The 8,981-nt window shown below is 39.1% G+C and overlaps 1 pseudogene; it reads left to right on the forward strand.

Annotated features, from left to right (window-relative positions):
* The first annotated feature begins 4,665 nt into the window (after nt 1-4,665).
* Nucleotides 4,666-5,191, forward strand: LOC111543259 (annotated as a pseudogene).
* The last annotated feature ends 3,790 nt before the right edge of the window (nt 5,192-8,981 follow it).

Raw genomic sequence — 8,981 nt, forward strand, 5'->3', positions numbered from 1 at the left:
TAAAAATAAGTAACAAAAAATTGGAGAAGGGAAATAGAAAAAAGTATAAGAGTGTTAATGTCCTTGTCTTTTACTGAAGGAAATTAGTCAATATGGTCTAAAACGGAAACACCTAGGTCACAGAATATCCCTCATGATCATTCCTTTTTAACTTTCGAATAATCTTTTATTAATTATGTAGTGGTGAAAATATGTAGTGGTGAAAAAAAGAACCACTTTTTTCTGGTGGGGATGTTAATATTGGGGGATACAATGCATGTGTGGGGTTAGAGAGTCCATAGGAAATGTCTGTACCTTCCTCTCAATTTCGTGTAGGAGTTCAAGACCAGCCTGGTCAACATGGTGAAACCCCATCTCTACTAAAAATACAAAAAATTAGCCAGGTATGGTGGCATGGTCCTGTAGTCCCAGCTACTTGGGAGGCTGAGGCAGGAGAATTATATGAACCCAGGAGGAGGAGGTTGCAATGAGCCGAGATCACGCCACTGCATTCCAGCCTGGGCGACAGAGTAAGGCTCTGTCTCAAAAAAAAGTGTTTAAAAAAGGAACATCGTAGGAACACTAGAGGGCATTAGAAAATAAGAAATAAATAAAAATTTGAAAGAGAAACATCTGAGGTTTAGCAGTTTCTTCTATTTTACTTTAATTTCTTACCTTCTATTAAATTCAAGTAAAATTGCATGTAATACCTTTTATTTTAAGTGGCTTATTAGATAATAAGCCAATAAGCATTTTATAAAATTCTTTCTATCTACCTTTCCTCTATGCATCTAAATATTTCAATTCACTGATCCCTCTGTCCATCAAGAAGTTCTAGATGTGATGCTCATCTGGTGTTACTAAACATTACTTCTAAATTACAGTGATATAATAATATTCCTTTTTGTATTTATCTGTGTTGCTTAAGTTTTTACAAGTATATTTCTTTTCAGTAAAGTCAAAGCTCACAAAAGGTCACAAGAGTATGTTAAAACAATACAAGAGTGTTCTAAACACTGTCATACTGAACAGGCAAAAACTGAAAGCATTCCACTTAACAAGATAAGAATGCCCACTGTCATCACTTCTATTTCAAGTAGTACTAGAAGTTCTAGCCAGAGCAATAAGGCAAGAGAAAGATAAAAGGCATTCAAATGGGAAAAGAAGTCGAACCATTTCTCTTTATGGAAAATGTGATCCTATAGCTAGAAAACCCTGAAGATTCTGCCAAAAGGCTCCTGGAACTGATAAACAACTTCAGTAAAGCTTCAGGATACAAAATCAATGTACAAAATAAATAGCATTTGTATATACCAGTCACGTTCAAGCTGAGAGCCAGATGAAGAATGCAATCCCATTTAAAATAGCCACACACACAAAATGAAATACCTAGGGACACATCTAACCAAGGAGGTGAAAGATCTCTACAAGGAGAACTAGAAAACACTGCTGAAAGATGTAAAACGTGACATAAACAAATTGAAAAACACTTCATTTCTAATGAATTGGAAGAATCAGTATCATTAAAATAGCTGTAGTGCCCAAAGCAATATACAAATTCACCACTATTCCTATCAAACTACCAACATCTTTTTGCAGAACAGAAAAAACTATTCTAAAATTCACAAGGAACCAAAACAGACCCCAAATAACCATAGCAATCCTAAGCAGAAAGAACAAAACTGGAGGCATCAGATTGCCCATCTTCAAACTACACTATAAGGATTAGGTAAAGAAAACAGCATGGTACTGGTACAAAAACAGACACATAGACCAATTGAATAGCATAGGAAACCTAGAAATAAAGCCACAACCATCAGATCTTCAATAAAGCTGACCAAAATAAGCAATAGGGAAAAGACTTCCTATTTAGTAAATGGTGCTGGGATAGCGGGCTAGCTACATGCAGAATGAAACTGGACCCCTACCTTTTACCATATACAAAAATTAACTCAAGATAGATTAAGATTTAAATGTAAGACCTCAAACTATAAGAATCCTAGAAAAAAGCATAGGAAACACCATTCTAGACATCAGCCTTGGGAAAGAATTTATGATGACTAAGTCTTCAAAAGCAATTGCAACAAAACCAAAAATTGACAAGTGGAACCTAATTAAACTAAAGAGCTTCTGCACAGAAAAAGAAACTATCAACAGAGTAAACAGACAACCTACAGAATGGGACAAAATATTCACAAACTATGCAGCCAACAATGGTGTAATATCCAGAATCTATAAGGAATGTAAACAGTTGAACAAACAAAAACCAAATAATCCCATTTAAAAATGTGCAAAAGACATGAACAAACGCTTCTCAAAAGAAGACACACAAGTGGCCAACAAACATGAAAAAATGCTCCACATCACTAATCATCAGAGAAATTCAAATCAAAACCCCAATGAGATACCATCTCATGCCAGTCAGTATGGCTATCATTAAAAAGTCAAGGTCAACTGCAGTGGCTCACACCTGTAGTCCCAGCACTTTGGGAGGCCAAGGCAGGCAGATCATGAGGTCAAGAGATCGAGACAGTCCTGGCCAAAATGGTGAAACCCCATCTGTACTAAAAATACAAAAATTAGCCGGGCGTGATGGCAAGCACCTGTAGTCTCAGCTACTCAGGAGGCTGAGGCAGGAGAATCACTTGAACCCGGGAGGCGGAGGTTGCAGTGAGCCGAGATCACGCCACTGCACTCTAGCCTGGTGACACAGAGACTCCGTCTCAAGAGAAAAAAAAAAGTCAAAAAACAGCCTGGCACAGTGGCTCACGCCTGTAATCCTAGCACTTCAGGAGGCCGAAGTGGGTGGATTGCCCGAGCTCAGGAGTTTGAGACCAGCCTGGGCAACATGGCAAACCCTGACTCTACTAAAAATACAAAAAATTAGCCAGGCACAGTGGCACATGCCTGTAGTCCCAGCTACTCGGGAGGCTGAGGCACAAGGACTACTTGAACCTGGGAGGTTACAGTGAGCTGAGATTGTGCCACTGCACTCCAGCCTAGGTGACAGAGCGAGACTCTGTCTCCACACACACACACACCAAAAAAAAAAAAAAAAAAAAAAAAGTCAAAAAACAACAGATGCTTGACAAGACTGCAGAGAAGAGGGAACACATATATATTGCTGGTGGGAATGTAAATTAGTTCAGCCAGTGTAGAAAGCAGTTTGGAGATTTCTCAAAGAACTCGGAACTACCAATCAGCCGAGAAATCCCATTAGGGTATACATCCAAAAGGAAACAAATCTGTTTACCAACAGACACATGCACTTGCATGTTCTTTGCAGGACTATTAACAGTAGCAAAGACACAGAATCAATCTAGGTGCCCATCAATAGTGAATTGGATAAAGAAAATGTGATACATATATACCATGGAATACCATGCAGCCATAAAAAAGAATGAAATCATATCCTTTGCAGCAACATGGATGCAGCTGGAGGCCATTATTCTAAGGGAATTAATGCAGAAACAGAAAACCAAATACCACGTTTTCATTTATAAGTGGGAGCTAAAGACTGAGTACTTACAGATATAAAAATGGCACAATAGAAACTGAGGACTTCTTGGGGCGAAGGTGGGCAAGGGGCAAGAGTTGAATAACTGTTGGGTTCTATGCTCAGTACCTGGGTGATGGACTCATTTGCATCCCAAACCTTAGCATCATGCAATATACCCAGGTAACCTGCACATGTAGCCCTTGAATCTAAAAAAAAGTTAAAAGAAAAAGAATGTTCTAAAAATCATGTGAATTTGGAAAAAAATAAATATAGGTTTAGCCATGTTCATATATTACTTTGATTTAACAAAAAATAATGATGAATTCAAATATATGTGTATAACTATAGGTAAGAAACAGTAAGTAAGCCAAAATATTAACTGTGGTTGTCTCTGGGAAATGACATTTTGATTTTTTCTTTTTTTTTTTTTTTGAGATGGAGTCTTGCTTTGTCACCCAGTCTGGAGTGCAGTGTCGCGGTTTCGCTCACTGCAAGCTCTGCCTCCTGGATTCACGCTATTCTCCCACCTCAGCCTCCCGAGTAGCTGGGACTACAGGCACCCGCCACTATGCCCCGCTAATTTTTTATATTTTTAGTAGAGACAAGGTTTCACCTGTGTAGCCAGGATGGTCTCGATCTCCTAACCTAGTGATCCACCCTCCTCGGCCTCCCAAAGTGCTGGGATTACAGGCGTGAGCCACCGCGCCCAGCTGAGATTTTGATTTTTTCTATATCTTTTTGTGACTTTGTAAATTTCCACAATGGGCACATATCATTTAAATAATCATAAAAACAATATTCATTATATAAAAAAAAATCAATGGATTAGTTAAGTACAGATAGAGAGTTATGTACTAGGTTAACAACTTTGCCTGCTAGACTTTACAACTGGTTGTTTAACAATGGAACACAGTAATCAAAGAATGCCCGGAAGGCTTAGGGTGGGAATGCTTTTAGACACTATTGAATACACCCACAATTTTGCACCTGCAGTTTTACAAGATCAAATTAGAAAACCTATCATGTTAATAAAAATAAAAATATTGGAGGGAGCGCCCTTCCAGGTGAGGGAGTGGCTGCCATAGTGAGAGGCTGGTGCTACGGCTCTCTCCCTGCAGTCCTGAGGAGGAAGTGTGCGTCCCCGGTGCTTCCTTCTTCTGTTCAGGCGGAAAGCTTGAGATGTGGTAATGCCAGCTACAGTTCTCAGAGCCATGCATGGCCAGATCTCACTGTATATTATCAAAAGCACATCAGTGCTGAAGAATTGATCATCTAATGTTAAAACCACTTAAGGAAATTTGAAAATACAGCATGCAGCACACTGACAATACGTCAAAACTTGGATTTGTTCCTTCCTGATAAAACAGCTGGTGGTTTGAATACATCTCAGATCCTGGAAATGAACCAAAAAAAAAAAATCAAATACTGGCATGCCCTCTCCATTAAATGCTGCTCATTGCCAAGATGAAAAGGCACACCTTCCAACCATGAAATCCTTTGGTACTCACAGGAGTGACCCACAAACCAAATCTATTGGGTTCTAAATTGCTTATAAAAATATGAAAGAGGCATTTCTCATCTATATCAATGGAAACATTGGTTCCAAAACAAGACTTTCCACAGATCAAGAGACCACTAAAAGCATCCAGGACCAGGCAGCCATCCAGGACCAATCTTCCAGTTCTGTCTGTGAATGAGGTGAAGTGGGGGTAGCCATCGCTCTTGTGTTTGGTGATCATTGCCCACACTAAACCAGCGTGCGTTGCATGCCAGCCTTACCACCAACATAAGAGAAATGGCAGTCAACTCAGACTTCTTCATCAAGATCTTTGAAGCCTAAAAAATATTCAAAGGGATTCAAAATCTTAATTTTTAAGAATTAATGATACATATAAAAACAAAATACAGGCAATAAAACATGAAAATATAGTTTATAAAAGATTTAGTTATTGGTCTAAGGAAACTGAAAAAGAGGACTAGTACTAAGTCCAGTCTAAGAATGGAACTGTAAAAAAAAAAAAAAAAACCCACTAGAAAAAAAAACAGACTAGAAATTATTCATCAAATTAAAAAATATTGTAACTCTTCAGACACATAAGCCTTTATTAGCCTGTGGCAACTGTGCATGGAGCGGTGAAATGACACTCTAGGGTAGACTCCAAAAGCAGCAGGGGAAGAGGGCCTTGCTTTTTTATCTTCTTAAGGTTTAAGGGGGTATTTTTATTCATCCTTAAGGGGTATATGGGAATTTTTCTGCTACAATTTGCATTTCTCCTTTAATAACAATTTAAGGGTCAAAATCAAGCCCTTGGTAACCTTTGTATCTTGCATAATACCTAGAACGGTGCCTCGTACTTAAATGTTGATTAAATTAGAAAGGATCGAAAAGAGGCAAGAGGATCTTTAATGTCGATAGTCATCAACATTAAAGATACTTTAAACTTGATGAAGACTTCTGAATCTATCAGAAAACAGGTTAGAATGTCTGTCTTTAAGTCTTGATTCTGAAAAGTAACCCCTGAGCCTGTTTAATTTTGGCTGTGTTTTTATTACAGTGTGGCTGACACCCCTTAGAAAGGTATACATACCTTTACTCATCCTCAGATCCTGAAGCTAGGAATTAGTGAATATGTTTTTGTGTTGGATTCTGGAATGGTTTCAATTCTTCATCAAGAAGAATTGTGGTTTCTCTGAACCCAGGATGTGAAGGATGGAAGCATTGTGCAGGTACTGCTCCCCCTTTCCTTTTGCTGGAGCTTTGGGGTAACCTGGGAAATTCAGTATTTAAGTGTCCGAGATGACATTAAGCATAAAAACCTGAATTCATGGCAGATCCAAAAAAGAGAAAGCTCAAATCATTTTGTTGTTTTATTACATCTAGCAGCACAGTGCATCAGGTTTCTTGGGAGGGAGCTGATATGGCCAGAGATGTCCCTAGGCTCTGTTCCTTTGGGCCATCCTTAGACTTGGAAGCAATTTTCCTAAATACCATTTCTTATTTTTCTTTAGGATTTTTTTTTCTACTTCCTTCCAGGAAAGGATTTGAAGTAATTTTCAACATTCAATATAGTTTCAAATGAGATAATAAATACTTTCACATATTAGTCAAAGCAAATAGTTGACACGAACAGGGAAATAACTGTTATAAATTACCTGAAATGAATAATCTAGTTGAACGTTTTGCTTTGAGAAGCCCAGTATTTAAAAGAGGAAATCCTCCTGGGATTTATTGTTTGCTGTTTATTGTTGTGGGGGAGAACAGAATAAAAACATAAAAATCTCTTAAGAGAAGTAACTTTTTCCAGGACTGAAATTAAGGAGTCAGTTATTTCATGAGTCCTGTTATAGAAGACATTATATAACACGATAGACAATGACTTTAGCTGGAGTTTGGCAAAAAGAAGCCTATGCTGTCTTTCTGAAAGCACAGGAAAATAATAGAAAATCATATGTTTCTGGCTGGGTAGTGGCTCACACCTGTAATCCCAACAGTTTGGGAGGCCAAGGCAGGCGGATTACTTGAGGTCAGAAGTTCAAGACCAGCCTGACCAATATGGTGAAACCCCATCTCTACAAAAATACAAAAATTAGCCAGGCATGGTGGTGGTGTGTGCCTGTAATCCCAGCTGTTCAGGAGGCTGAGGCAGGAGAATCTCTTGAACCCAGGAGGCGGAGGTTGCAGTGAGCCGAGATCATGCCACTGCACTCCAGCCTGGGTGACAGAGCGAGACTCTGTCTCAAAAAAAAAAAAAAAAGAAGAAGAGGAAGAGGAGGAGGAGGAAGAGGAAGAAGAAGAGAAAGAGGAAGAGGAGGAGGAAGAAGAAGCAGAAGAGGAAGAAGAAGAAGGAGAAGAAGAAGAAGAGACATTTTGGAACATCATTTCTTGAAGATTTTACTTTTCATAGAGAAAGCAGTCTTGGCATGGCTAGGTGATATGTCCCCAGGACCAAGACTGACTTTCATCTGCCCCAAACTGAGGGCCACCCCATTTTCATACAGCCACTATAGTCCTGGTAAACCCTTTATACAACTCTTGACTGAGACAAGGAAAAGACTCTCCTTTGTGTCAGAAAGCATGTGGGCTTTGTTTTGTTCCCATGTTTGCACCAAGTTCATCTTTTTAGCTCTGCAGAACACCATGCATCTGGAGTTGGCTGAATGAGGTTTCAGTGACCCTCTCTGTCAAAATTAAATCTTTATTTGGTCTCATTTTCAGAGATCATAAACTGAGATATTCAACCCACATCCCATTGGCTTACAATTCCTAAAAGCAATAGTGCGCACAGTGGCTCATGCCTATAATTTCAGTGCTTTGGGAGGCTGACGCAGGAGGACCGCTTGAGGCCAGGAGTTGAAGACCAGCCTGGCAACATAGCAAGACTCCCATTTCTAAAAGACTTAAAAAAAGAAATTAGCCGAGTGTGGTGGTGCGCACCTGTAGTCCTAGCTACTCAAGAGGCTGAGGTGGGAGGATCGCTTGAGCCTAGGGGTTCCAGGCTGCAGTGAGCCATGACTGTACCTAACTCCATCCAGCCTGGGCAACAGAATGAGACCCTCTCACTAAACAAACAAATGAAAAAACAATAATAGCAGCACTTCTTGTTAATGTCTAGTCTTTGAAGAGAACAGCAGAGGATGGGAAAGGCAGGTCTGAGTAGCATGGAGCCTGACACTAGGGAGAGAGTTTTCAGGCTAATAGCACAGGGTGTTACAAAATCACTAGCGAAATGTTAACCATTTTTTTGAAAAATGAAATAGAATAGAAAATAACAGAATACACTGCTCATGATAAAGGTAAATACTGGTTTATGAAGCTTTTGTGGCAATTATTGGTGTGTGAGCATATATATGTATATGTACTGTATATAATGATTTCTTATCATAGGTTGTAGTCAAAAAAACTTACAAGATAAAGCATAATACCGGTAATGTAAAAAAAAATTAAAATATTGTCTTCAATTTTTAATAAGCATTACAGAATTATGTATTATGTATTAATGCTCTCTGTAATTCTGATAGTTACCATCCTTCATCTAAAGAGCAAGCCAACATATTTTAATTAGTTGATTTAAAATATGAACTATTACATAGAATAAGCTATGAATTCAATTTTTAAAATAAACATAGGACTGTTCAGGTTATCATTTGTTTCTTTAATAAGTCTTGGCAGTTTATACCTTTAAAGAAATTTGTTGGCCGGGCACGGTGGCTCAAGCCTGTAATCCCAGCACTTTGGGAGGCTGAGACAGGTGGATCATGAGGTCAGGAGATCGAGACTATCCTGGCTAACACGGTGAAACCCCATCTCTACTAAAAAAATACAAAAAACTAGCCGGGCGAGGTGGCGGGCGCCTGTGGTCCCAGCTACCCGGGAGGCTGAGTCAGGAGAATGGAGTAAACCCGGGAGGTGGAGCTTGCAGTGAGCTGAGATCCGGCCACTGCACTCCAGCCTGGGTGACAGAGTGAGACTCCGTCTCAAAAAAAAAAAAAAAAAAAAAATTTG

Source organism: Piliocolobus tephrosceles, chromosome 14 (assembly GCF_002776525.5).
Source record: "Piliocolobus tephrosceles isolate RC106 chromosome 14, ASM277652v3, whole genome shotgun sequence".
In the NCBI taxonomy this organism is placed as follows: Eukaryota; Metazoa; Chordata; class Mammalia; order Primates; family Cercopithecidae; genus Piliocolobus; species Piliocolobus tephrosceles.